Source organism: Mixophyes fleayi, chromosome 8 (genome assembly GCF_038048845.1).
Source record: "Mixophyes fleayi isolate aMixFle1 chromosome 8, aMixFle1.hap1, whole genome shotgun sequence".
In the NCBI taxonomy this organism is placed as follows: domain Eukaryota; kingdom Metazoa; phylum Chordata; class Amphibia; order Anura; family Limnodynastidae; genus Mixophyes; species Mixophyes fleayi.
The window spans coordinates 95,704,662-95,730,646 of NC_134409.1; the positions used below are offsets into that span (position 1 = coordinate 95,704,662).

At 39.4% G+C, this 25,985-nt stretch overlaps 7 non-coding genes across 7 annotated transcripts; all 7 read left to right on the forward strand.

Moving 5' to 3' along the window:
* The first annotated feature begins 2,720 nt into the window (after positions 1-2,720).
* LOC142100494 (U12 minor spliceosomal RNA) lies at positions 2,721-2,870 on the forward strand. Its single transcript, XR_012678800.1, has one exon. It is a non-coding gene; the product is annotated as a U12 minor spliceosomal RNA (small nuclear RNA).
* A 4,795-nt stretch (positions 2,871-7,665) lies between these two features.
* LOC142100498 (U12 minor spliceosomal RNA) lies at positions 7,666-7,815 on the forward strand. The gene has a single exon (XR_012678803.1). It is a non-coding gene; the product is annotated as a U12 minor spliceosomal RNA (small nuclear RNA).
* Positions 7,816-10,826: 3,011 nt separating this feature from the next.
* LOC142100499 (U12 minor spliceosomal RNA) lies at positions 10,827-10,976 on the forward strand. Its single transcript, XR_012678804.1, has one exon. It is a non-coding gene; the product is annotated as a U12 minor spliceosomal RNA (small nuclear RNA).
* A 3,010-nt stretch (positions 10,977-13,986) lies between these two features.
* LOC142100503 (U12 minor spliceosomal RNA) lies at positions 13,987-14,136 on the forward strand. The gene has a single exon (XR_012678808.1). It is a non-coding gene; the product is annotated as a U12 minor spliceosomal RNA (small nuclear RNA).
* Positions 14,137-17,155: 3,019 nt separating this feature from the next.
* LOC142100504 (U12 minor spliceosomal RNA) lies at positions 17,156-17,305 on the forward strand. Its single transcript, XR_012678809.1, has one exon. It is a non-coding gene; the product is annotated as a U12 minor spliceosomal RNA (small nuclear RNA).
* A 3,018-nt stretch (positions 17,306-20,323) lies between these two features.
* On the forward strand, positions 20,324-20,473 carry LOC142100505 (U12 minor spliceosomal RNA). The gene has a single exon (XR_012678810.1). It is a non-coding gene; the product is annotated as a U12 minor spliceosomal RNA (small nuclear RNA).
* A 3,016-nt stretch (positions 20,474-23,489) lies between these two features.
* LOC142100509 (U12 minor spliceosomal RNA) lies at positions 23,490-23,639 on the forward strand. Its single transcript, XR_012678813.1, has one exon. It is a non-coding gene; the product is annotated as a U12 minor spliceosomal RNA (small nuclear RNA).
* Positions 23,640-25,985: the final 2,346 nt, after the last annotated feature.

Here is a 25,985-nt window from a genome sequence, read left to right on the forward strand (position 1 = left end):
GCTCCCAACAGCAATCTAACAAACGCTGCATCGGTCCGCCCCCATTTTAATTAATTTAATTACCTATGTGAAAAATAAAATGGTACATTGAATCTTGCACTTCTGGCAAGGTAAGCTGATTCTTAACCATATTAAAAGCAACTACCCTCCCCTGATGGTGGATGAAGCAACAAGACTAATAGCACTAGTGAACTTGATATTAAATAAACATATATAAAAATATGTCTCTCTCTTTATAATATCTAACCTTCAGGTAAGGGGATATTTACTTAATGGTGATCATAATACAATAGCATTTCACCAATTTATTTAAGAAGATAGTTTGTGGCTACAAAAATCATGTATTCACAAAGGCAGAATTTAATCACCTTGGAGAAGCATAAAAGCTTATGTGAAATATTGATGGCTAAAGAATTGGGTTCTCGGCCTTTTGGCTAAGATCAAGCATGTACCTGTCCAAGTTGGGGATCTGTCCACCCTGAAAGGGCAATGGGAAAGCTTGGTTTGGCCAGAAGGCCGGTACCTTGAAAGCCTGAGAACTAGTGCCCCTGGAGTAGTGACCCAGGGGTGCCTGAACTCACTTGCGGACTGGTCACCCTCATTTGATAGTATGGCACAGAGCACGAACCTCACTTTCAGCTACACACAATTCCTTTCCTCGGCCTTCTAGTTAGGCAGGAATAACTTTTAACATCTCGAGAGCATGGCTGTGGCCGTTTTGCACGGTACTATTTCTTTTTTCTCACTGATTGTCACTGCACTTATTCTTACGTTTTATTCCACGGATTGGAGGAGGTGTGGCAGCCCTTATGGGTCCGATCCCTGAAGATCTAGGGGAGGTGGTGTGGTCCTAGTGGATCCCACTTCCCTGAACCCACTGAGGACTCCCCTTCCTGGGGGAAGCAGAAGATTTGATGCCATGGGGGAAGCTTCGGCAGAGCCGTTGCCAAAGGTGGCCCCCTGGTCTTGCGGAGAAGGGGGCCTGAGGACCCTTGCTTCCCTAAGGAGCCTTCAGGAATAAAGGGACCCTTCTTCTTTTGAGGAGGGTCTGAAACTGTACCCTTGAGCACGTTTTTTAAGTTTTCACTTATTTTTTCGAGGACTTGGGAACAAAGCACGTTTTTCAGGCTTTCAATAATAAAAAAAAAAATAATGCTAAAGAATTCTAAAAAAAAATTCCAAGAGCATAAATAGCAAGAAAATGAATACAATTAAAAACCTCATAATATTGGGCTACCCCAAGAATGCTATGGCAGATTGGTATGGGAAGATATAAATAAAACTGACTTCCTAAATCTATTTTCGTCAATAGTGTTCACAAAGAAAGAAAATATACTGGCTAATAGGTTGTGAAGTTTAAAGTACGCACACCGCTTGATATTACTTTCTGTCTCTGAGGAAGTGGTAAAATGTCTAAACACAATTATTAGCTTTTCTGGCCAAGATTGCATACACCCAGGTGTTATAAAGGTATTAAGTTCACTAGTAGATGGACTATTATTTCTTATATTTATGGATTCCTTTATAATGGGGTAGCATCGCATGCCTGGAGTAAAGCAGATATAAGCAGTTATCCATATTTTGAGACGGGATGAAAATCTGAGACAGGAAATCTAGAATGATAAGAAGGAATTCTAAGGAATACTATTCAGAAATATGTGAAAGATAATCCATTGCTAGGGCAATGTCAACTTGGAATTCTAAGAGGTTATTTTGAACTAATCTGTTTTAATATTATGAGCAGGTGGGCTGTAAAGTAGAACTTGGTAGTGCAACGGATGTTAAATATTTGATACTGTTCCACAAAGCAGATTGGTATGTAAAATGAGAATAATAGGAGTAGGGCAAAAAATGGTGTACATGGGTAGATAACTGGCTTAAGGATAAAAGTTGTGTTCATCAACGCATACCTTAATTTGTTTCTTGGTTTTAACAACTTATAATAGAGAAGATGGGCTACTCAAAATGTCACAAAAGACACCGTTGCAGTCAAAAGCCCACTCATCAGAAATTTTAGCAGCCTATAGATGATGGAAATCCCTATTTTGAATAATGGAATCAGGTATACTGCAAACAAGAAAGTGGCAACAGCCATACCACGAAAATGTTGTGGACTAAGCACAAGCAACAGATATCTCCACCGACAAACATTTGAGATGAAAAATGCACCAGCCCTTCCAAGAACCCCATAGAAAAGTTAGCATATGCTGTTGCGATATAATTGCACATCAAGGTCCACTGTAGTTGAAATAATGTTGCCCAATAACAAGTGATTTGCGTGACTGCAACAAATGTTGGCAAAACAAAAGCCAAAACAAAGAAGCAATAATTCTGCTCACTCTCTGTAGATCCCTGTTTCTGCCACCATACCTCTTTTTCCATCAATGATGGATTAGCCATATTTCTATTTGCTTCCACCACAGCAACTGTAACAAAGTGTGTGGATAAATGCTAATGATGCTATACCATCCAACCACTATCACATTTGGTTGCTGCCATCATGCATTTCACCAGATTAAATAATTTGCATATCTTGTAGACAACATCTGTTTCAAGGAATAAACCTCATTTTCAGCAATAACAGACAGAAATAAATATGCTGACCAAATGCCTATTAATAATATGCTTGAAAGAACCGCTGGTAGCATGCAAGTCAACTCTCCCTTATATGTTTAGGGTTGAACCACAGGGCTATATGACACACACTGCACAGTCAAAGTATGCCTTAAACTAATGAGTAAGGAAAATAATGAGCTGGGGTGGTGCCTGGTTCCTCACTACTCATGTGAGAAGAATTTTTGAACGGGTATAGGTTACCCCGTGGAGGATTTGCCTACTTTGCGAGACCTCCAGGTGCAGTGATCTACCCGATCCCTATATATGTTAAATATAAGAATATGCTTCTAATTTTACTATATTGTTGTAACAGTAAGTAGTGATACAGCAAATGACTCCCCTACTTTCTAACAGTTCTCTCTAGTGATGGGAAGTCTAGTTCATTTGGAAGATTAGTTCATTTCACTCAGTTAGTTCAGTTAGATCACTGGCTCTGGAACACTGCTTAGAGAAGTGATTGGAGACATAGATCTAGTATATTACACATACTGCAGGCATATCTAATACCTCATTAGATGAGTTATAGTCCTGTTAAAATGATCAGATAAGTTTAATATGTCAGATCATTTTTAATATTTTAAAAAGGGCAATCACTTATACAAAAACTAGTAGTGACACGTTGAGCTCTGCAGAGTTAATCACATTTTCATATTTTTTTTACTTCCATAATATGCAAATGAAAAAGGGTCTGAGGGTCTTATAGGGTCTGAGGCATTATGGAGAGCAAAGATAAAAAATAGAGTTTTCTGATTCTGGATAAACCATGTTATAATGCAGGAGTGCAAATGTGTTTATTATTTTGCCCATAAGATAAATACTGGCTGTTTTTTTCATCTAACACACAAATACTTGATAGCTTTATTTTTACAATGAAGTTGAAAGTTTAGCTAGGAGATGCCCTACCCCAACTAGAAAACTGACCACATATTTTAAATATATATAAATCCCCCTCTAATGTAACATGGTTTTGCCAAGGTTCTAATTTACTGCTTTGTTTACATTGCTCTCCTTAATGACTCATAGTTGTTTAAATCACTACTAGGTACAAATGACAGTCCAGCAACTAATCTATTTGGTGAGAGAAAGTATAATAATATGCCACTGCAAAAGCAAGGTGGAAGCACATAAAACATTTCCAAAGAGGATAGTTGGAGAAGTTGCCCATAGCAACCAATAAGCTTCTATCTATAACTTATGAAGTACATTCTATAAAATGATATGCAGAAGTGGATTGGTTGCTGAGAGTAACTCCTTTATCTATCCCCTTTCGAAAGTTTAATGCATCACCCCTATAAAATTGAGATCAGTGCAATCAGGATATAGGGGAGATGTATCAAATCTTAGGGGTGAACTTTTACAGCTGTAAAAAACCCCAAATAGGCATCGCGTCACTGTGGGGCAAGGCCAAAATGGCGCAATTCATGAAGCCAAGCCACCTACGCCCATACCCTGCTCCAGGAACTCCCAGATGTAACCAACATAATGTTGGCAATTATCACTAATCAGCATCTGTCATTTATCTAGCAGAGTCTATAAAATGTCAAAAAATGATTGGTTGCTATGGGCAACGCTTCCACTTTATCTCTCTTGAAGGTTTAATACATCTCCCCTGTATATATGGTGCAGTAAATAGAACTACAGTATATAACATGCAGCACTCAGCAGTGCAGTGTGTCTGGAGCTGACAGGGAAGGGAATGTATCCTGTGACACATGAGCTAAATGATCTAAATGATTGAAAATATTGAGAAGAGTGGAATGATTTGAAGACTCGTATGAGTTACTGAGTGAAATGAACTAGATGAACTATTGAACTCCTGAGTGAGGAGAATGACTCATGACTCATAGCTCAGTGATCAGCTCCAGTCTCACAGAATGTCTGAACACAGCAGTGCCCCCTTTGGTAGTTTAGAGGTACTGAGTCATGAGTATTAAATGAGAGCTGAATAGAAACAAAAGAGACGGTGTGAATGAGACAGTGAGTGAGGCTGCTGGAGCTGCTCGCGCTTTATCTCTAACTCCTCCCACTTGTTTTAGTTCCTGGTGAACTAATATTTGCCAGAGCTGTGAACTAAATGATTTAGTTCACTTAGAAGATTAGTTCATTTGATCTAATCATTCGTGAACTACCCATCACTAGTTCTCTCTAATACTTTCTGATATGGGGGCATATTTAAAAAATAGTGATGGTGCACTTACCGTGCAATCCAGGTCCCAGAGTGTGTCCTGCATATTTATGAAGGGTGCATCGCAGCAGATATCGTGGATATCTGCTGCTTTGCATTCCTTCTTGTTTTTGGGAGCATTCACCATTCTACAGTATGGTGACTGCTCCCAACCGCAATCTAACAAACGCTGCATCGGTCCGCCCCCATTTTAATTAATTTAATTACCTATGTGAAAAATAAAATGGTACATTGAATCTTGCACTTCTGGCAAGGTAAGCTGATTCTTAACCATATTAAAAGCAACTACCCTCCCCTGATGGTGGATGAAGCAACAAGACTAATAGCACTAGTGAACTTGATATTAAATAAACATATATAAAAATATGTCTCTCTCTTTATAATATCTAACCTTCAGGTAAGGCGATATTTACTTAATGGTGATCATAATACAATAACATTTCACCAATTTATTTAAGAAGATAGTTTGTGGCTACAAAAATCATGTATTCACAAAGGCAGAATTTAATCACCTTGGAGAAGCATAAAAGCTTATGTGAAATATTGATGGCTAAAGAATTGGGTTCTCGGCCTTTTGGCTAAGATCAAGCATGTACCTGTCCAAGTTGGGGATCTGTCCACCCTGAAAGGGCAATGGGAAAGCTTGGTTTGGCCAGAAGGCCGGTACCTTGAAAGCCTGAGAACTAGTGCCCCTGGAGTAGTGACCCAGGGGTGCCTGAACTCACTTGCGGACTGGTCACCCTCATTTGATAGCATGGCACAGAGCATGAACCTCACTTTCAGCTACACACAATTCCTTTCCTCGGCCTTCTAGTTAGGCAGGAATAACTTTTAACATCTCGAGAGCATGGCTGTGGCCGTTTTGCACGGTACTATTTCTTTTTTCTCACTGATTGTCACTGCACTTATTCTTACGTTTTATTCCACGGATTGGAGGAGGTGTGGCAGCCCTTATGGGTCCGATCCCTGAAGATCTAGGGGAGGTGGTGTGGTCCTAGTGGATCCCACTTCCCTGAACCCACTGAGGACTCCCCTTCCTGGGGGAAGCAGAAGATTTGATGCCATGGGGGAAGCTTCGGCAGAGCCGTTGCCAAAGGTGGCCCCCTGGTCTTGCGGAGAAGGGGGCCTGAGGACCCTTGCTTCCCTAAGGAGCCTTCAGGAATAAAGGGACCCTTCTTCTTTTGAGGAGGGTCTGAAACTGTACCCTTGAGCACGTTTTTTAAGTTTTCACTTATTTTTTCGAGGACTTGGGAACAAAGCACGTTTTTCAGGCTTTCAATATTAAAAAAAAAAATAATGCTAAAGAATTCTAAAAAAAAATTCCAAGAGCATAAATAGCAAGAAAATGAATACAATTAAAAACCTCATAATATTGGGCTACCCCAAGAATGCTATGGCAGATTGGTATGGGAAGATATAAATAAAACTGACTTCCTAAATCTATTTTCGTCAATAGTGTTCACAAAGAAAGAAAATATACTGGCTAATAGGTTGTGAAGTTTAAAGTACGCACACCGCTTGATATTACTTTCTGTCTCTGAGGAAGTGGTAAAATGTCTAAACACAATTATTAGCTTTTCTGGCCAAGATTGCATACACCCAGGTGTTATAAAGGTATTAAGTTCACTAGTAGATGGACTATTATTTCTTATATTTATGGATTCCTTTATAATGGGGTAGCATCGCATGCCTGGAGTAAAGCAGATATAAGCAGTTATCCATATTTTGAGACGGGATGAAAATCTGAGACAGGAAATCTAGAATGATAAGAAGGAATTCTAAGGGATACTATTCAGAAATATGTGAAAGATAATCCATTGCTAGGGCAATGTCAACTTGGAATTCTAAAAGGTTATTTTGAACTAATCTGTTTTAATATTATGAGCAGGTGGGCTGTAAAGTAGAACTTGGTAGTGCAACGGATGTTAAATATTTGATACTGTTCCACAAAGCAGATTGGTATGTAAAATGAGAATAATAGGAGTAGGGCAAAAAATGGTGTACATGGGTAGATAACTGGCTTAAGGATAAAAGTTGTGTTCATCAACGCATACCTTAATTTGTTTCTTGGTTTTAACAACTTATAATAGAGAAGATGGGCTACTCAAAATGTCACAAAAGACACCGTTGCAGTCAAAAGCCCACTCATCAGAAATTTTAGCAGCCTATAGATGATGGAAATCCCTATTTTGAATAATGGAATCAGGTATACTGCAAACAAGAAAGTGGCAACAGCCATACCACGAAAATGTCGTGGACTAAGCACAAGCAACAGATATCTCCACCGACAAACATTTGAGATGAAAAATGCACCAGCCCTTCCAAGAACCCCATAGAAAAGTTAGCATATGCTGTTGCGATATAATTGCACATCAAGGTCCACTGTAGTTGAAATAATGTTGCCCAATAACAAGTGATTTGCGTGACTGCAACAAATGTTGGCAAAACAAAAGCCAAAACAAAGAAGCAATAATTCTGCTCACTCTCTGTAGATCCCTGTTTCTGCCACCATACCTCTTTTTCCATCAATGATGGATTAGCCATATTTCTATTTGCTTCCACCACAGCAACTGTAACAAAGTGTGTGGATAAATGCTAATGATGCTATAACATCCAACCACTATCACATTTGGTTGCTGCCATCATGCATTTCACCAGATTAAATAATTTGCATATCTTGTAGACAACATCTGTTTCAAGGAATAAACCTCATTTTCAGCAATAACAGACAGAAATAAATAGGCTGACCAAATGCCTATTAATAATATGCTTGAAAGAACTGCTGGTAGCATGCAAGGCAACTCTCCCTTATATGTTTAGGGTTGAACCACAGGGCTATATGACACACACTGCGCAATCAAGGTATGCCTTAAACTAATGAGTAAGGAAAATAATGAGCTGGGGTGATGCCTGGTTCCTCACTACTCATGTGAGAAGAATTTTTGAACGGGTATAGGTTACCCCATGGAGGATTTGCCTACTTTGCGAGACCTCCAGGTGCAGTGATCTATCCGATCCCTATATATGTTAAATATAAGAATATGCTTGTATTTTACTATATTGCTGTAACAGTAAGTAGTGATATTGCAAGTGATGCCCCCCCACTTTCTAACAGTTCTCTCTAATACTTTCTGATATGGGGGCATATTTAAAAAATAGTGATGGTGCACTTACCGTGCAATCCAGGTCCCAGAGTGTGTCCTGCATATTTATGAAGGGTGCATCGCAGCAGATATCGTGGATATCTGCTGCTTTGCATTCCTTCTTGTTTTTGGGAGCATTCACCATTCTACAGTATGGTGACTGCTCCCAACCGCAATCTAACAAACGCTGCATCGGTCCGCCCCCATTTTAATTAATTTAATTACCTATGTGAAAAATAAAATGGTACATTGAATCTTGCACTTCTGGCAAGGTAAGCTGATTCTTAACCATATTAAAAGCAACTACCCTCCCCTGATGGTGGATGAAGCAACAAGACTAATAGCACTAGTGAACTTGATATTAAATAAACATATATAAAAATATGTCTCTCTCTTTATAATATCTAACCTTCAGGTAAGGCGATATTTACTTAATGGTGATCATAATACAATAACATTTCACCAATTTATTTAAGAAGATAGTTTGTGGCTACAAAAATCATGTATTCACAAAGGCAGAATTTAATCACCTTGGAGAAGCATAAAAGCTTATGTGAAATATTGATGGCTAAAGAATTGGGTTCTCGGCCTTTTGGCTAAGATCAAGCATGTACCTGTCCAAGTTGGGGATCTGTCCACCCTGAAAGGGCAATGGGAAAGCTTGGTTTGGCCAGAAGACCGGTACCTTGAAAGCCTGAGAACTAGTGCCCCTGGAGTAGTGACCCAGGGGTGCCTAAACTCACTTGCGGACTGGTCACCCTCATTTGATAGCATGGCACAGAGCATGAACCTCACTTTCAGCTACAAACAATTCCTTTCCTCGGCCTTCTAGTTAGGCAGGAATAACTTAACATCTCGAGAGCATGGCTGTGGCCGTTTTGCACGGTACTATTTCTTTTTTCTCACTGATTGTCACTGCACTTATTCTTACATTTTATTCCACGGATTGGAGGAGGTGTGGCAGCCCTTATGGGTCCGATCCCTGAAGATCTAGTGGAGGTGGTGTGGTCCTAGTGGATCCCACTTCCCTGAACCCACTGAGGACTCCCCTTCCTGGGGGAAGCAGAAGATTTGATGCCATGGGGGAAGCTTCGGCAGAGCCATTGCCAAAGGTGGCCCCCTGGTCTTGCGGAGAAGGGGGCCTGAGGACCCTTGCTTCCCTAAGGAGCCTTCAGGAATAAAGGGACCCTTCTTCTTTTGAGGAGGGTCTGAAACTGTACCCTTGAGCACGTTTTTTAAGTTTTCACTTATTTTTTCGAGGACTTGGGAACAAAGCACATTTTTCAGGCTTTCAATAATAAAAAAAAAAAAAATAATGCTAAAGAATTCTAAAAAAAATTCCAAGAGCATAAATAGCAAGAAAATGAATACAATTAAAAACCTCATAATATTGGGCTACCCCAAGAATGCTATGGCAGATTGGTATGGGAAGATATAAATAAAACTGACTTCCTAAATCTATTTTCGTCAATAGTGTTCACAAAGAAAGAAAATATACTGGCTAATAGGTTGTGAAGTTTAAAGTACGCACACCGCTTGATATTACTTTCTGTCTCTGAGGAAGTGGTAAAATGTCTAAACACAATTATTAGCTTTTCTGGCCAAGATTGCATACACCCAGGTGTTATAAAGGTATTAAGTTCACTAGTAGATGGACTATTATTTCTTATATTTATGGATTCCTTTATAATGGGGTAGCATCGCATGCCTGGAGTAAAGCAGATATAAGCAGTTATCCATATTTTGAGACGGGATGAAAATCTGAGACAGGAAATCTAGAATGATAAGAAGGAATTCTAAGGGATACTATTCAGAAATATGTGAAAGATAATCCATTGCTAGGGCAATGTCAACTTGGAATTCTAAAAGGTTATTTTGAACTAATCTGTTTTAATATTATGAGCAGGTGGGCTGTAAAGTAGAACTTGGTAGTGCAACGGATGTTAAATATTTGATACTGTTCCACAAAGCAGATTGGTATGTAAAATGAGAATAATAGGAGTAGGGCAAAAAATGGTGTACATGGGTAGATAACTGGCTTAAGGATAAAAGTTGTGTTCATCAACGCATACCTTAATTTGTTTCTTGGTTTTAACAACTTATAATAGAGAAGATGGGCTACTCAAAATGTCACAAAAGACACCGTTGCAGTCAAAAGCCCACTCATCAGAAATTTTAGCAGCCTATAGATGATGGAAATCCCTATTTTGAATAATGGAATCAGGTATACTGCAAACAAGAAAGTGGCAACAGCCATACCACGAAAATGTCGTGGACTAAGCACAAGCAACAGATATCTCCACCGACAAACATTTGAGATGAAAAATGCACCAGCCCTTCCAAGAACCCCATAGAAAAGTTAGCATATGCTGTTGCGATATAATTGCACATCAAGGTCCACTGTAGTTGAAATAATGTTGCCCAATAACAAGTGATTTGCGTGACTGCAACAAATGTTGGCAAAACAAAAGCCAAAACAAAGAAGCAATAATTCTGCTCACTCTCTGTAGATCCCTGTTTCTGCCACCATACCTCTTTTTCCATCAATGATGGATTAGCCATATTTCTATTTGCTTCCACCACAGCAACTGTAACAAAGTGTGTGGATAAATGCTAATGATGCTATAACATCCAACCACTATCACATTTGGTTGCTGCCATCATGCATTTCACCAGATTAAATAATTTGCATATCTTGTAGACAACATCTGTTTCAAGGAATAAACCTCATTTTCAGCAATAACAGACAGAAATAAATAGGCTGACCAAATGCCTATTAATAATATGCTTGAAAGAACTGCTGGTAGCATGCAAGGCAACTCTCCCTTATATGTTTAGGGTTGAACCACAGGGCTATATGACACACACTGCGCAATCAAGGTATGCCTTAAACTAATGAGTAAGGAAAATAATGAGCTGGGGTGATGCCTGGTTCCTCACTACTCATGTGAGAAGAATTTTTGAACGGGTATAGGTTACCCCATGGAGGATTTGCCTACTTTGCGAGACCTCCAGGTGCAGTGATCTATCCGATCCCTATATATGTTAAATATAAGAATATGCTTGTATTTTACTATATTGCTGTAACAGTAAGTAGTGATATTGCAAGTGATGCCCCCCCACTTTCTAACAGTTCTCTCTAATACTTTCTGATATGGGGGCATATTTAAAAAATAGTGATGGTGCACTTACCGTGCAATCCAGGTCCCAGAGTGTGTCCTGCATATTTATGAAGGGTGCATCGCAGCAGATATCGTGGATATCTGCTGCTTTGCATTCCTTCTTGTTTTTGGGAGCATTCACCATTCTACAGTATGGTGACTGCTCCCAACCGCAATCTAACAAACGCTGCATCGGTCCGCCCCCATTTTAATTAATTTAATTACCTATGTGAAAAATAAAATGGTACATTGAATCTTGCACTTCTGGCAAGGTAAGCTGATTCTTAACCATATTAAAAGCAACTACCCTCCCCTGATGGTGGATGAAGCAACAAGACTAATAGCACTAGTGAACTTGATATTAAATAAACATATATAAAAATATGTCTCTCTCTTTATAATATCTAACCTTCAGGTAAGGCGATATTTACTTAATGGTGATCATAATACAATAACATTTCACCAATTTATTTAAGAAGATAGTTTGTGGCTACAAAAATCATGTATTCACAAAGGCAGAATTTAATCACCTTGGAGAAGCATAAAAGCTTATGTGAAATATTGATGGCTAAAGAATTGGGTTCTCGGCCTTTTGGCTAAGATCAAGCATGTACCTGTCCAAGTTGGGGATCTGTCCACCCTGAAAGGGCAATGGGAAAGCTTGGTTTGGCCAGAAGACCGGTACCTTGAAAGCCTGAGAACTAGTGCCCCTGGAGTAGTGACCCAGGGGTGCCTAAACTCACTTGCGGACTGGTCACCCTCATTTGATAGCATGGCACAGAGCATGAACCTCACTTTCAGCTACACACAATTCCTTTCCTCGGCCTTCTAGTTAGGCAGGAATAACTTAACATCTCGAGAGCATGGCTGTGGCCGTTTTGCACGGTACTATTTCTTTTTTCTCACTGATTGTCACTGCACTTATTCTTATGTTTTATTCCACGGATTGGAGGAGGTGTGGCAGCCCTTATGGGTCCGATCCCTGAAGATCTAGTGGAGGTGGTGTGGTCCTAGTGGATCCCACTTCCCTGAACCCACTGAGGACTCCCCTTCCTGGGGGAAGCAGAAGATTTGATGCCATGGGGGAAGCTTCGGCAGAGCCATTGCCAAAGGTGGCCCCCTGGTCTTGCGGAGAAGGGGGCCTGAGGACCCTTGCTTCCCTAAGGAGCCTTCAGGAATAAAGGGACCCTTCTTCTTTTGAGGAGGGTCTGAAACTGTACCCTTGAGCACGTTTTTTAAGTTTTCACTTATTTTTTCGAGGACTTGGGAACAAAGCACATTTTTCAGGCTTTCAATAATAAAAAAAAAAAAATAATGCTAAAGAATTCTAAAAAAAATTCCAAGAGCATAAATAGCAAGAAAATGAATACAATTAAAAACCTCATAATATTGGGCTACCCCAAGAATGCTATGGCAGATTGGTATGGGAAGATATAAATAAAACTGACTTCCTAAATCTATTTTCGTCAATAGTGTTCACAAAGAAAGAAAATATACTGGCTAATAGGTTGTGAAGTTTAAAGTACGCACACCGCTTGATATTACTTTCTGTCTCTGAGGAAGTGGTAAAATGTCTAAACACAATTATTAGCTTTTCTGGCCAAGATTGCATACACCCAGGTGTTATAAAGGTATTAAGTTCACTAGTAGATGGACTATTATTTCTTATATTTATGGATTCCTTTATAATGGGGTAGCATCGCATGCCTGGAGTAAAGCAGATATAAGCAGTTATCCATATTTTGAGACGGGATGAAAATGTGAGACAGGAAATCTAGAATGATAAGAAGGAATTCTAAGGGATACTATTCAGAAATATGTGAAAGATAATCCATTGCTAGGGCAATGTCAACTTGGAATTCTAAGAGGTTATTTTGAACTAATCTGTTTTAATATTATGAGCAGGTGGGCTGTAAAGTAGAACTTGGTAGTGCAACAGATGTTAAATATTTGATACTGTTCCACAAAGCAGATTGGTATGTAAAATGAGAATAATAGGAGTAGGGCAAAAAATGGTGCACATGGGTAGATAACTGGCTTAAGGATAAAAGTTGTGTTCATCAACGCATACCTTAATTTGTTTCTTGGTTTTAACAACTTATAATAGAGAAGATGGGCTACTCAAAATGTCACAAAAGACACCGTTGCAGTCAAAAGCCCACTCATCAGAAATTTTAGCAGCCTATAGATGATGGAAATCACTATTTTGAATAATGGAATCAGGTATACTGCAAACAAGAAAGTGGCAACAGCCATACCACGAAAATGTCGTGGACTAAGCACAAGCAACAGATATCTCCACCGACAAACATTTGAGATGAAAAATGCACCAGCCCTTCCAAGAACCCCATAGAAAAGTTAGCATATGCTGTTGCGATATAATTGCACATCAAGGTCCACTGTAGTTGAAATAATGTTGCCCAATAACAAGTGATTTGCGTGACTGCAACAAATGTTGGCAAAACAAAAGCCAAAACAAAGAAGCAATAATTCTGCTCACTCTCTGTAGATCCCTGTTTCTGCCACCATACCTCTTTTTCCATCAATAATGGATTAGCCATATTTCTATTTGCTTCCACCACAGCAACTGTAACAAACTGTGTGGATAAATGCTAATGATGCTATAACATCCAACCACTATCACATTTGGTTGCTGCCATCATGCATTTCACCAGATTAAATAATTTGCATATCTTGTAGACAACATCTGTTTCAAGGAATAAACCTCATTTTCAGCAATAACAGACAGAAATAAATAGGCTGACCAAATGCCTATTAATAATATGCTTGAAAGAACTGCTGGTAGCATGCAAGTCAACTCTCCCTTAAATGTTTAGGGTTGAACCACAGGGCTATATGACACACCCTGCACAATCAATGTATGCCTTAAACTAATGAGTAAGGAAAATAATGAGCTGGGGTGATGCCTGGTTCCTCACTACTCATGTGAGATGAATTTTTGAATGGGTATAGGTTACCCCATGGAGGATTTGCCTACTTTGCGAGACCTCCAGGTGCAGTGATCTATCCGATCCCTATATATGTTTATATATAAGAATATGCTTGTAATTTTACTATATTGCTGTAACAGTAAGTAGTGATATTGCAAGTGATGCCCCCCCCCCCACTTTCTAACAGTTCTCTCTAATACTTTCTGATATGGGGGCATATTTAAAAAATAGTGATGGTGCACTTACCGTGCAATCCAGGTCCCAGAGTGTGTCCTGCATATTTATGAAGGGTGCATCGCAGCAGATATCGTGGATATCTGCTGTTTTGCATTTCTTCTTGTTTTTGGGAGCAGTCACCATTCTACAGTATGGTGACTGCTCCCAACAGCAATCTAACAAACGCTGCATCGGTCCGCCCCCATTTTAATTAATTTAATTACCTATGTGAAAAATAAAATAGTACATTGAATCTTGCACTTCTGGCAAGGTAAGCTGATTCTTAACCATATTAAAAGCAACTATCCTCCCCTGATGGTGGATGAAGCAACAAGACTAATAGCACTAGTGAACTTGATATTAAATAAACATATATAAAAATATGTCTCTCTCTTTATAATATCTAACCTTCAGGTAAGGGGATATTTACTTAATGGTGATCATAATACAATAACATTTCACCAATTTATTTAAGAAGATAGTTTGTGGCTACAAAAATCATGTATTCACAAAGGCAGAATTTAATCACCTTGGAGAAGCATAAAAGCTTATGTGAAATATTGATGGCTAAAGAATTGGGTTCTCGGCCTTTTGGCTAAGATCAAGCATGTACCTGTCCAAGTTGGGGATCTGTCCACCCTGAAAGGGCAATGGGAAAGCTTGGTTTGGCCAGAAGGCCGGTACCTTGAAAGCCTGAGAACTAGTGCCCCTGGAGTAGTGACCCAGGGGTGCCTGAACTCACTTGCGGACTGGTCACCCTCATTTGATAGTATGGCACAGAGCACGAACCTCACTTTCAGCTACACACAATTCCTTTCCTCGGCCTTCTAGTTAGGCAGGAATAACTTTTAACATCTCGAGAGCATGGCTGTGGCCGTTTTGCACGGTACTATTTCTTTTTTCTCACTGATTGTCACTGCACTTATTCTTACGTTTTATTCCACGGATTGGAGGAGGTGTGGCAGCCATTATGGGTCCGATCCCTGAAGATCTAGGGGAGGTGGTGTGGTCCTAGTGGATCCCACTTCCCTGAACCCACTGAGGACTCCCCTTCCTGGGGGAAGCAGAAGATTTGATGCCATGGGGGAAGCTTCGGCAGAGCCGTTGCCAAAGGTGGCCCCCTGGTCTTGCGGAGAAGGGGGCCTGAGGACCCTTACTTCCCTAAGGAGCCTTCAGGAATAAAGGGACCCTTCTTCTTTTGAGGAGGGTCTGAAACTGTACCCTTGAGCACGTTTTTTAAGTTTTCACTTATTTTTTCGAGGACTTGGGAACAAAGCACGTTTTTCAGGCTTTCAATAATAAAAAAAAAAAAATAATGCTAAAGAATTCTAAAAAAAAATTCCAAGAGCATAAATAGCAAGAAAATGAATACAATTAAAAACCTCATAATATTGGGCTACCCCAAGAATGCTATGGCAGATTGGTATGGGAAGATATAAATAAAACTGACTTCCTAAATCTATTTTCGTCAATAGTGTTCACAAAGAAAGAAATTATACTGGCTAATAGGTTGTGAAGTTTAAAGTACGCACACCGCTTGATATTACTTTCTGTCTCTGAGGAAGTGGTAAAATGTCTAAACACAATTATTAGCTTTTCTGGCCAAGATTGCATACACCCAGGTGTTATAAAGGTATTAAGTTCACTAGTAGATGGACTATTATTTCTTATATTTATGGATTCCTTTATAATGGGGTAGCATCGCATGCCTGGAGTAAAGCAGATATAAGCAGTTATCCATATTTTGAGACGGGATGAAAATGTGAGACAGGAAATCTAGAATGATAAGAAGGAATTCTAAGGGATACTATTCAGAAATATGTGAAAGATAATCCATTGCTAGGGCAATGTCAACTTGGAATTCTAAGAGGTTATTTTGAACTAATCTGTTTTAATATTATGAGCAGGTGGGCTGTAAAGTAGAACTTGGTAGTGCAACGGATGTTAAATATTTGATACTGTTCCACAAAGCAGATTGGTATGTAAAATGAGAATAATAGGAGTAGGGCAAAAAATGGTGCACATGGGTAGATAACTGGCTTAAAGATAAAAGTTGTGTTCATCAACGCATACCTTAATTTGTTTCTTGGTTTTAACAACTTATAATAGAGAAGATGGGCTACTCAAAATGTCACAAAAGACACCGTTGCAGTCAAAAGCCCACTCATCAGAAATTTTAGCAGCCTATAGATGATGGAAATCCCTATTTTGAATAATGGAATCAGGTATACTGCAAACAAGAAAGTGGCAACAGCCATACCACGAAAATGTCGTGGACTAAGCACAAGCAACAGATATCTCCACCGACAAACATTTGAGATGAAAAATGCACCAGCCCTTCCAAGAACCCCATAGAAAAGTTAGCATATGCTGTTGCGATATAATTGCACATCAAGGTCCACTGTAGTTGAAATAATGTTGCCCAATAACAAGTGATTTGCGTGACTGCAACAAATGTTGGCAAAACAAAAGCCAAAACAAAGAAGCAATAATTCTGCTCACTCTCTGTAGATCCCTGTTTCTGCCACCATACCTCTTTTTCCATCAATAATGGATTAGCCATATTTCTATTTGCTTCCACCACAGCAACTGTAACAAACTGTGTGGATAAATGCTAATGATGCTATAACATCCAACCACTATCACATTTGGTTGCTGCCATCATGCATTTCACCAGATTAAATAATTTGCATATCTTGTAGACAACATCTGTTTCAAGGAATAAACCTCATTTTCAGCAATAACAGACAGAAATAAATAGGCTGACCAAATGCCTATTAATAATATGCTTGAAAGAACTGCTGGTAGCATGCAAGTCAACTCTCCCTTAAATGTTTAGGGTTGAACCACAGGGCTATATGACACACCCTGCACAATCAATGTATGCCTTAAACTAATGAGTAAGGAAAATAATGAGCTGGGGTGATGCCTGGTTCCTCACTACTCATGTGAGAAGAATTTTTGAATGGGTATAGGTTACCCCATGGAGGATTTGCCTACTTTGCGAGACCTCCAGGTGCAGTGATCTATCCGATCCCTATATATGTTTATATATAAGAATATGCTTGTAATTTTACTATATTGCTGTAACAGTAAGTAGTGATATTGCAAGTGATGCCCCCCCCCCACTTTCTAACAGTTCTCTCTAATACTTTCTGATATGGGGGCATATTTAAAAAATAGTGATGGTGCACTTACCGTGCAATCCAGGTCCCAGAGTGTGTCCTGCATATTTATGAAGGGTGCATCGCAGCAGATATCGTGGATATCTGCTGTTTTGCATTTCTTCTTGTTTTTGGGAGCAGTCACCATTCTACAGTATGGTGACTGCTCCCAACAGCAATCTAACAAACGCTGCATCGGTCCGCCCCCATTTTAATTAATTTAATTACCTATGTGAAAAATAAAATAGTACATTGAATCTTGCACTTCTGGCAAGGTAAGCTGATTCTTAACCATATTAAAAGCAACTATCCTCCCCTGATGGTGAATGAAGCAACAAGACTAATAGCACTAGTGAACTTGATATTAAATAAACATATATAAAAATATGTCTCTCTCTTTATAATATCTAACCTTCAGGTAAGGGGATATTTACTTAATGGTGATCATAATACAATAACATTTCACCAATTTATTTAAGAAGATAGTTTGTGGCTACAAAAATCATGTATTCACAAAGGCAGAATTTAATCACCTTGGAGAAGCATAAAAGCTTATGTGAAATATTGATGGCTAAAGAATTGGGTTCTCGGCCTTTTGGCTAAGATCAAGCATGTACCTGTCCAAGTTGGGGATCTGTCCACCCTGAAAGGGCAATGGGAAAGCTTGGTTTGGCCAGAAGGCCGGTACCTTGAAAGCCTGAGAACTAGTGCCCCTGGAGTAGTGACCCAGGGGTGCCTGAACTCACTTGCGGACTGGTCACCCTCATTTGATAGTATGGCACAGAGCACGAACCTCACTTTCAGCTACACACAATTCCTTTCCTCGGCCTTCTAGTTAGGCAGGAATAACTTTTAACATCTCGAGAGCATGGCTGTGGCCGTTTTGCACGGTACTATTTCTTTTTTCTCACTGATTGTCACTGCACTTATTCTTACGTTTTATTCCACGGATTGGAGGAGGTGTGGCAGCCCTTATGGGTCCGATCCCTGAAGATCTAGGGGAGGTGGTGTGGTCCTAGTGGATCCCACTTCCCTGAACCCACTGAGGACTCCCCTTCCTGGGGGAAGCAGAAGATTTGATGCCATGGGGGAAGCTTCGGCAGAGCCGTTGCCAAAGGTGGCCCCCTGGTCTTGCGGAGAAGGGGGCCTGAGGACCCTTACTTCCCTAAGGAGCCTTCAGGAATAAAGGGACCCTTCTTCTTTTGAGGAGGGTCTGAAACTGTACCCTTGAGCACGTTTTTTAAGTTTTCACTTATTTTTTCGAGGACTTGGGAACAAAGCACGTTTTTCAGGCTTTCAATAATAAAAAAAAAAAAATAATGCTAAAGAATTCTAAAAAAAAATTCCAAGAGCATAAATAGCAAGAAAATGAATACAATTAAAAACCTCATAATATTGGGCTACCCCAAGAATGCTATGGCAGATTGGTATGGGAAGATATAAATAAAACTGACTTCCTAAATCTATTTTCGTCAATAGTGTTCACAAAGAAAGAAAATATACTGGCTAATAGGTTGTGAAGTTTAAAGTACGCACACCGCTTGATATTACTTTCTGTCTCTGAGGAAGTGGTAAAATGTCTAAACACAATTATTAGCTTTTCTGGCCAAGATTGCATACACCCAGGTGTTATAAAGGTATTAAGTTCACTAGTAGATGGACTATTATTTCTTATATTTATGGATTCCTTTATAATGGGGTAGCATCGCATGCCTGGAGTAAAGCAGATATAAGCAGTTATCCATATTTTGAGACGGGATGAAAATGTGAGACAGGAAATCTAGAATGATAAGAAGGAATTCTAAGGGATACTATTCAGAAATATGTGAAAGATAATCCATTGCTAGGGCAATGTCAACTTGGAATTCTAAGAGGTTATTTTGAACTAATCTGTTTTAATATTATGAGCAGGTGGGCTGTAAAGTAGAACTTGGTAGTGCAACGGATGTTAAATATTTGATACTGTTCCACAAAGCAGATTGGTATGTAAAATGAGAATAATAGGAGTAGGGCAAAAAATGGTGCACATGGGTAGATAACTGGCTTAAGGATAAAAGTTGTGTTCATCAACGCATACCTTAATTTGTTTCTTGGTTTTAACAACTTATAATAGAGAAGATGGGCTACTCAAAATGTCACAAAAGACACCGTTGCAGTCAAAAGCCCACTCATCAGAAATTTTAGCAGCCTATAGATGATGGAAATCCCTATTTTGAATAATGGAATCAGGTATACTGCAAACAAGAAAGTGGCAACAGCCATACCACGAAAATGTCGTGGACTAAGCACAAGCAACAGATATCTCCACCGACAAACATTTGAGATGAAAAATGCACCAGCCCTTCCAAGAACCCCATAGAAAAGTTAGCATATGCTGTTGCGATATAATTGCACATCAAGGTCCACTGTAGTTGAAATAATGTTGCCCAATAACAAGTGATTTGCGTGACTGCAACAAATGTTGGCAAAACAAAAGCCAAAACAAAGAAGCAATAATTCTGCTCACTCTCTGTAGATCCCTGTTTCTGCCACCATACCTCTTTTTCCATCAATAATGGATTAGCCATATTTCTATTTGCTTCCACCACAGCAACTGTAACAAACTGTGTGGATAAATGCTAATGATGCTATAACATCCAACCACTATCACATTTGGTTGCTGCCATCATGCATTTCACCAGATTAAATAATTTGCATATCTTGTAGACAACATCTGTTTCAAGGAATAAACCTCATTTTCAGCAATAACAGACAGAAATAAATAGGCTGACCAAATGCCTATTAATAATATGCTTGAAAGAACTGCTGGTAGCATGCAAGTCAACTCTCCCTTAAATGTTTAGGGTTGAACCACAGGGCTATATGACACACCCTGCACAATCAATGTATGCCTTAAACTAATGAGTAAGGAAAATAATGAGCTGGGGTGATGCCTGGTTCCTCACTACTCATGTGAGAAGAATTTTTGAATGGGTATAGGTTACCCCATGGAGGATTTGCCTACTTTGCGAGACCTCCAGGTGCAGTGATCTATCCGATCCCTATATATGTTTATATATAAGAATATGCTTGTAATTTTACTATATTGCTGTAACAGTAAGTAGTGATATTGCAAGTGATGCCCCCCCCCCACTTTCTAACAGTTCTCTCTAATACTTTCTGATATGGGGGCATATTTAAAAAATAGTGATGGTGCACTTACCGTGCAATCCAGGTCCCAGAGTGTGTCCTGCATATTTATGAAGGGTGCATCGCAGCAGATATCGTGGATATCTGCTGTTTTGCATTTCTTCTTGTTTTTGGGAGCAGTCACCATTCTACAGTATGGTGACTGCTCCCAACAGCAATCTAACAAACGCTGCATCGGTCCGCCCCCATTTTAATTAATTTAATTACCTATGTGAAAAATAAAATAGTACATTGAATCTTGCACTTCTGGCAAGGTAAGCTGATTCTTAACCATATTAAAAGCAACTATCCTCCCCTGATGGTGGATGAAGCAACAAGACTAATAGCACTAGTGAACTTGATATTAAATAAACATATATAAAAATATGTCTCTCTCTTTATAATATCTAACCTTCAGGTAAGGGGATATTTACTTAATGGTGATCATAATACAATAACATTTCACCAATTTATTTAAGAAGATAGTTTGTGGCTACAAAAATCATGTATTCACAAAGGCAGAATTTAATCACCTTGGAGAAGCATAAAAGCTTATGTGAAATATTGATGGCTAAAGAATTGGGTTCTCGGCCTTTTGGCTAAGATCAAGCATGTACCTGTCCAAGTTGGGGATCTGTCCACCCTGAAAGGGCAATGGGAAAGCTTGGTTTGGCCAGAAGGCCGGTACCTTGAAAGCCTGAGAACTAGTGCCCCTGGAGTAGTGACCCAGGGGTGCCTGAACTCACTTGCGGACTGGTCACCCTCATTTGATAGTATGGCACAGAGCACGAACCTCACTTTCAGCTACACACAATTCCTTTCCTCGGCCTTCTAGTTAGGCAGGAATAACTTTTAACATCTCGAGAGCATGGCTGTGGCCGTTTTGCACGGTACTATTTCTTTTTTCTCACTGATTGTCACTGCACTTATTCTTACGTTTTATTCCACGGATTGGAGGAGGTGTGGCAGCCCTTATGGGTCCGATCCCTGAAGATCTAGGGGAGGTGGTGTGGTCCTAGTGGATCCCACTTCCCTGAACCCACTGAGGACTCCCCTTCCTGGGGGAAGCAGAAGATTTGATGCCATGGGGGAAGCTTCGGCAGAGCCGTTGCCAAAGGTGGCCCCCTGGTCTTGCGGAGAAGGGGGCCTGAGGACCCTTACTTCCCTAAGGAGCCTTCAGGAATAAAGGGACCCTTCTTCTTTTGAGGAGGGTCTGAAACTGTACCCTTGAGCACGTTTTTTAAGTTTTCACTTATTTTTTCGAGGACTTGGGAACAAAGCACGTTTTTCAGGCTTTCAATAATAAAAAAAAAAAAATAATGCTAAAGAATTCTAAAAAAAAATTCCAAGAGCATAAATAGCAAGAAAATGAATACAATTAAAAACCTCATAATATTGGGCTACCCCAAGAATGCTATGGCAGATTGGTATGGGAAGATATAAATAAAACTGACTTCCTAAATCTATTTTCGTCAATAGTGTTCACAAAGAAAGAAAATATACTGGCTAATAGGTTGTGAAGTTTAAAGTACGCACACCGCTTGATATTACTTTCTGTCTCTGAGGAAGTGGTAAAATGTCTAAACACAATTATTAGCTTTTCTGGCCAAGATTGCATACACCCAGGTGTTATAAAGGTATTAAGTTCACTAGTAGATGGACTATTGGTTCTTATATTTATGGATTCCTTTATAATGGGGTAGCATCGCATGCCTGGAGTAAAGCAGATATAAACAGTTATCCATATTTTGAGACGGGATGAAAATGTGAGACAGGAAATCTAGAATGATAAGAAGGAATTCTAAGGGATACTATTCAGAAATATGTGAAAGATAATCCATTGCTAGGGCAATGTCAACTTGGAATTCTAAGAGGTTATTTTGAACTAATCTGTTTTAATATTATGAGCAGGTGGGCTGTAAAGTAGAACTTGGTAGTGCAACGGATGTTAAATATTTGATACTGTTCCACAAAGCAGATTGGTATGTAAAATGAGAATAATAGGAGTAGGGCAAAAAATGGTGCACATGGGTAGATAACTGGCTTAAGGATAAAAGTTGTGTTCATCAACGCATACCTTAATTTGTTTCTTGGTTTTAACAACTTATAATAGAGAAGATGGGCTACTCAAAATGTCACAAAAGACACCGTTGCAGTCAAAAGCCCACTCATCAGAAATTTTAGCAGCCTATAGATGATGGAAATCCCTATTTTGAATAATGGAATCAGGTATACTGCAAACAAGAAAGTGGCAACAGCCATACCACGAAAATGTCGTGGACTAAGCACAAGCAACAGATATCTCCACCGACAAACATTTGAGATGAAAAATGCACCAGCCCTTCCAAGAACCCCATAGAAAAGTTAGCATATGCTGTTGCGATATAATTGCACATCAAGGTCCACTGTAGTTGAAATAATGTTGCCCAATAACAAGTGATTTGCGTGACTGCAACAAATGTTGGCAAAACAAAAGCCAAAACAAAGAAGCAATAATTCTGCTCACTCTCTGTAGATCCCTGTTTTTGCCACCATACCTCTTTTTCCATCAATGATGGATTAGCCATATTTCTATTTGCTTCCACCACAGCAACTGTAACAAAGTGTGTGGATAAATGCTAATGATGCTATAACATCCAACCACTATCACATTTGGTTGCTGCCATCATGCATTTCACCAGATTAAATAATTTGCATATCTTGTAGACAACATCTGTTTCAAGGAATAAACCTCATTTTCAGCAATAACAGACAGAAATAAATAGGCTGACCAAATGCCTATTAATAATATGCTTGAAAGAACTGCTGGTAGCATGCAAGTCAACTCTCCCTTATATGTTTAGGGTTGAACCACAGGGCTATATGACACACTGCACAGGCAAAGTATGCCTTAAACTAATGAGTAAGAAAAATAATGAGCTGGGGTGGTGCCTGGTTCCTCACTACTCATGTGAGAAGAATTTTTGAACGGGTATAGGTTACCCCATGGAGGATTTGCCTACTTTGCGAGACCTCCAGGTGCAGTGATCTATCCGATCCCTATATATGTTTAAATATAAGAATATGCTTGTAATTTTACTATATTGCTGTAACAGTAAGTAGTGATATTGCAAGTGATGCCCCCCCCCACTTTCTAACAGTTCTCTCTAATACTTTCTGATATGGGGGCATATTTAAAAAATAGTGATGGTGCACTTACCATGCAATCCAGGTCCCAGAGTGTGTCCTGCATATTTATGAAGGGTGCATCGCAGCAGATATCGTGGATATCTGCTGTTTTGCATTTCTTCTTGTTTTTGGGAGCAGTCACCATTCTACAGTATGGTGACTGCTCCCAACAGCAATCTAACAAACCCTGCATCGGTCCGCCCCCATTTTAATTAATTTAATTACCTATGTGAAAAATAAAATGGTACATTGAATCTTGCACTTCTGGCAAGGTAAGCTGATTCTTAACCATATTAAAAGCAACTATCCTCCCCTGATGGTGGATGAAGCAACAAGACTAATAGCACTAGTGAACTTGATATTAAATAAACATATATAAAAATATGTCTCTCTCTTTATAATATCTAACCTTCAGGTAAGGGGATATTTACTTAATGGTGATCATAATACAATAACATTTCACCAATTTATTTAAGAAGATAGTTTGTGGCTACAAAAATCATGTATTCACAAAGGCAGAATTTAATCACCTTGGAGAAGCATAAAAGCTTATGTGAAATATTGATGGCTAAAGAATTGGGTTCTCGGCCTTTTGGCTAAGATCAAGCATGTACCTGTCCAAGTTGGGGATCTGTCCACCCTGAAAAGGCAATGGGAAAGCTTGGTTTGGCCAGAAGGCCAGTACCTTGAAAGCCTGAGAACTAGTGCCCCTGGAGTAGTGACCCAGGGGTGCCTGAACTCACTTGCGGACTGGTCACCCTCATTTGATAGCATGGCACAGAGCACGAACCTCACTTTCAGCTACACACAATTCCTTTCCTCGGCCTTCTAGTTAGACAGGAATAACTTTTAACATCTCGAGAGCATGGCTGTGGCCGTTTTGCACGGTACTATTTCTTTTTTCTCACTGATTGTCACTGCACTTATTCTTACGTTTTATTCCACGGATTGGAGGAGGTGTGGCAGCCCTTATGGGTCCGATCCCTGAAGATCTAGGGGAGGTGGTGTGGTCCTAGTGGATCCCACTTCCCTGAACCCACTGAGGACTCCCCTTCCTGGGGGAAGCAGAAGATTTGATGCCATGGGGGAAGCTTCGGCAGAGCCGTTGCCAAAGGTGGCCCCCTGGTCTTGCGGAGAAGGGGGCCTGAGGACCCTTACTTCCCTAAGGAGCCTTCAGGAATAAAGGGACCCTTCTTCTTTTGAGGAGGGTCTGAAACTGTACCCTTGAGCACGTTTTTTAAGTTTTCACTTATTTTTTCGAGGACTTGGGAACAAAGCACGTTTTTCAGGCTTTCAATAATAAAAAAAAAAATAATGCTAAAGAATTCTAAAAAAAAATTCCAAGAGCATAAATAGCAAGAAAATGAATACAATTAAAAACCTCATAATATTGGGCTACCCCAAGAATGCTATGGCAGATTGGTATGGGAAGATATAAATAAAACTGACTTCCTAAATCTATTTTCGTCAATAGTGTTCACAAAGAAAGAAAATATACTGGCTAATAGGTTGTGAAGTTTAAAGTACGCACACCGCTTGATATTACTTTCTGTCTCTGAGGAAGTGGTAAAATGTCTAAACACAATTATTAGCTTTTCTGGCCAAGATTGCATACACCCAGGTGTTATAAAGGTATTAAGTTCACTAGTAGATGGACTATTATTTCTTATATTTATGGATTCCTTTATAATGGGGTAGCATCGCATGCCTGGAGTAAAGCAGATATAAGCAGTTATCCATATTTTGAGACGGGATGAAAATGTGAGACAGGAAATCTAGAATGATAAGAAGGAATTCTAAGGGATACTATTCAGAAATATGTGAAAGATAATCCATTGCTAGGGCAATGTCAACTTGGAATTCTAAGAGGTTATTTTGAACTAATCTGTTTTAATATTATGAGCAGGTGGGCTGTAAAGTAGAACTTGGTAGTGCAACGGATGTTAAATATTTGATACTGTTCCACAAAGCAGATTGGTATGTAAAATGAGAATAATAGGAGTAGGGCAAAAAATGGTGCACATGGGTAGATAACTGGCTTAAGGATAAAAGTTGTGTTCATCAACGCATACCTTAATTTGTTTCTTGGTTTTAACAACTTATAATAGAGAAGATGGGCTACTCAAAATGTCACAAAAGACACCGTTGCAGTCAAAAGCCCACTCATCAGAAATTTTAGCAGCCTATAGATGATGGAAATCACTATTTTGAAT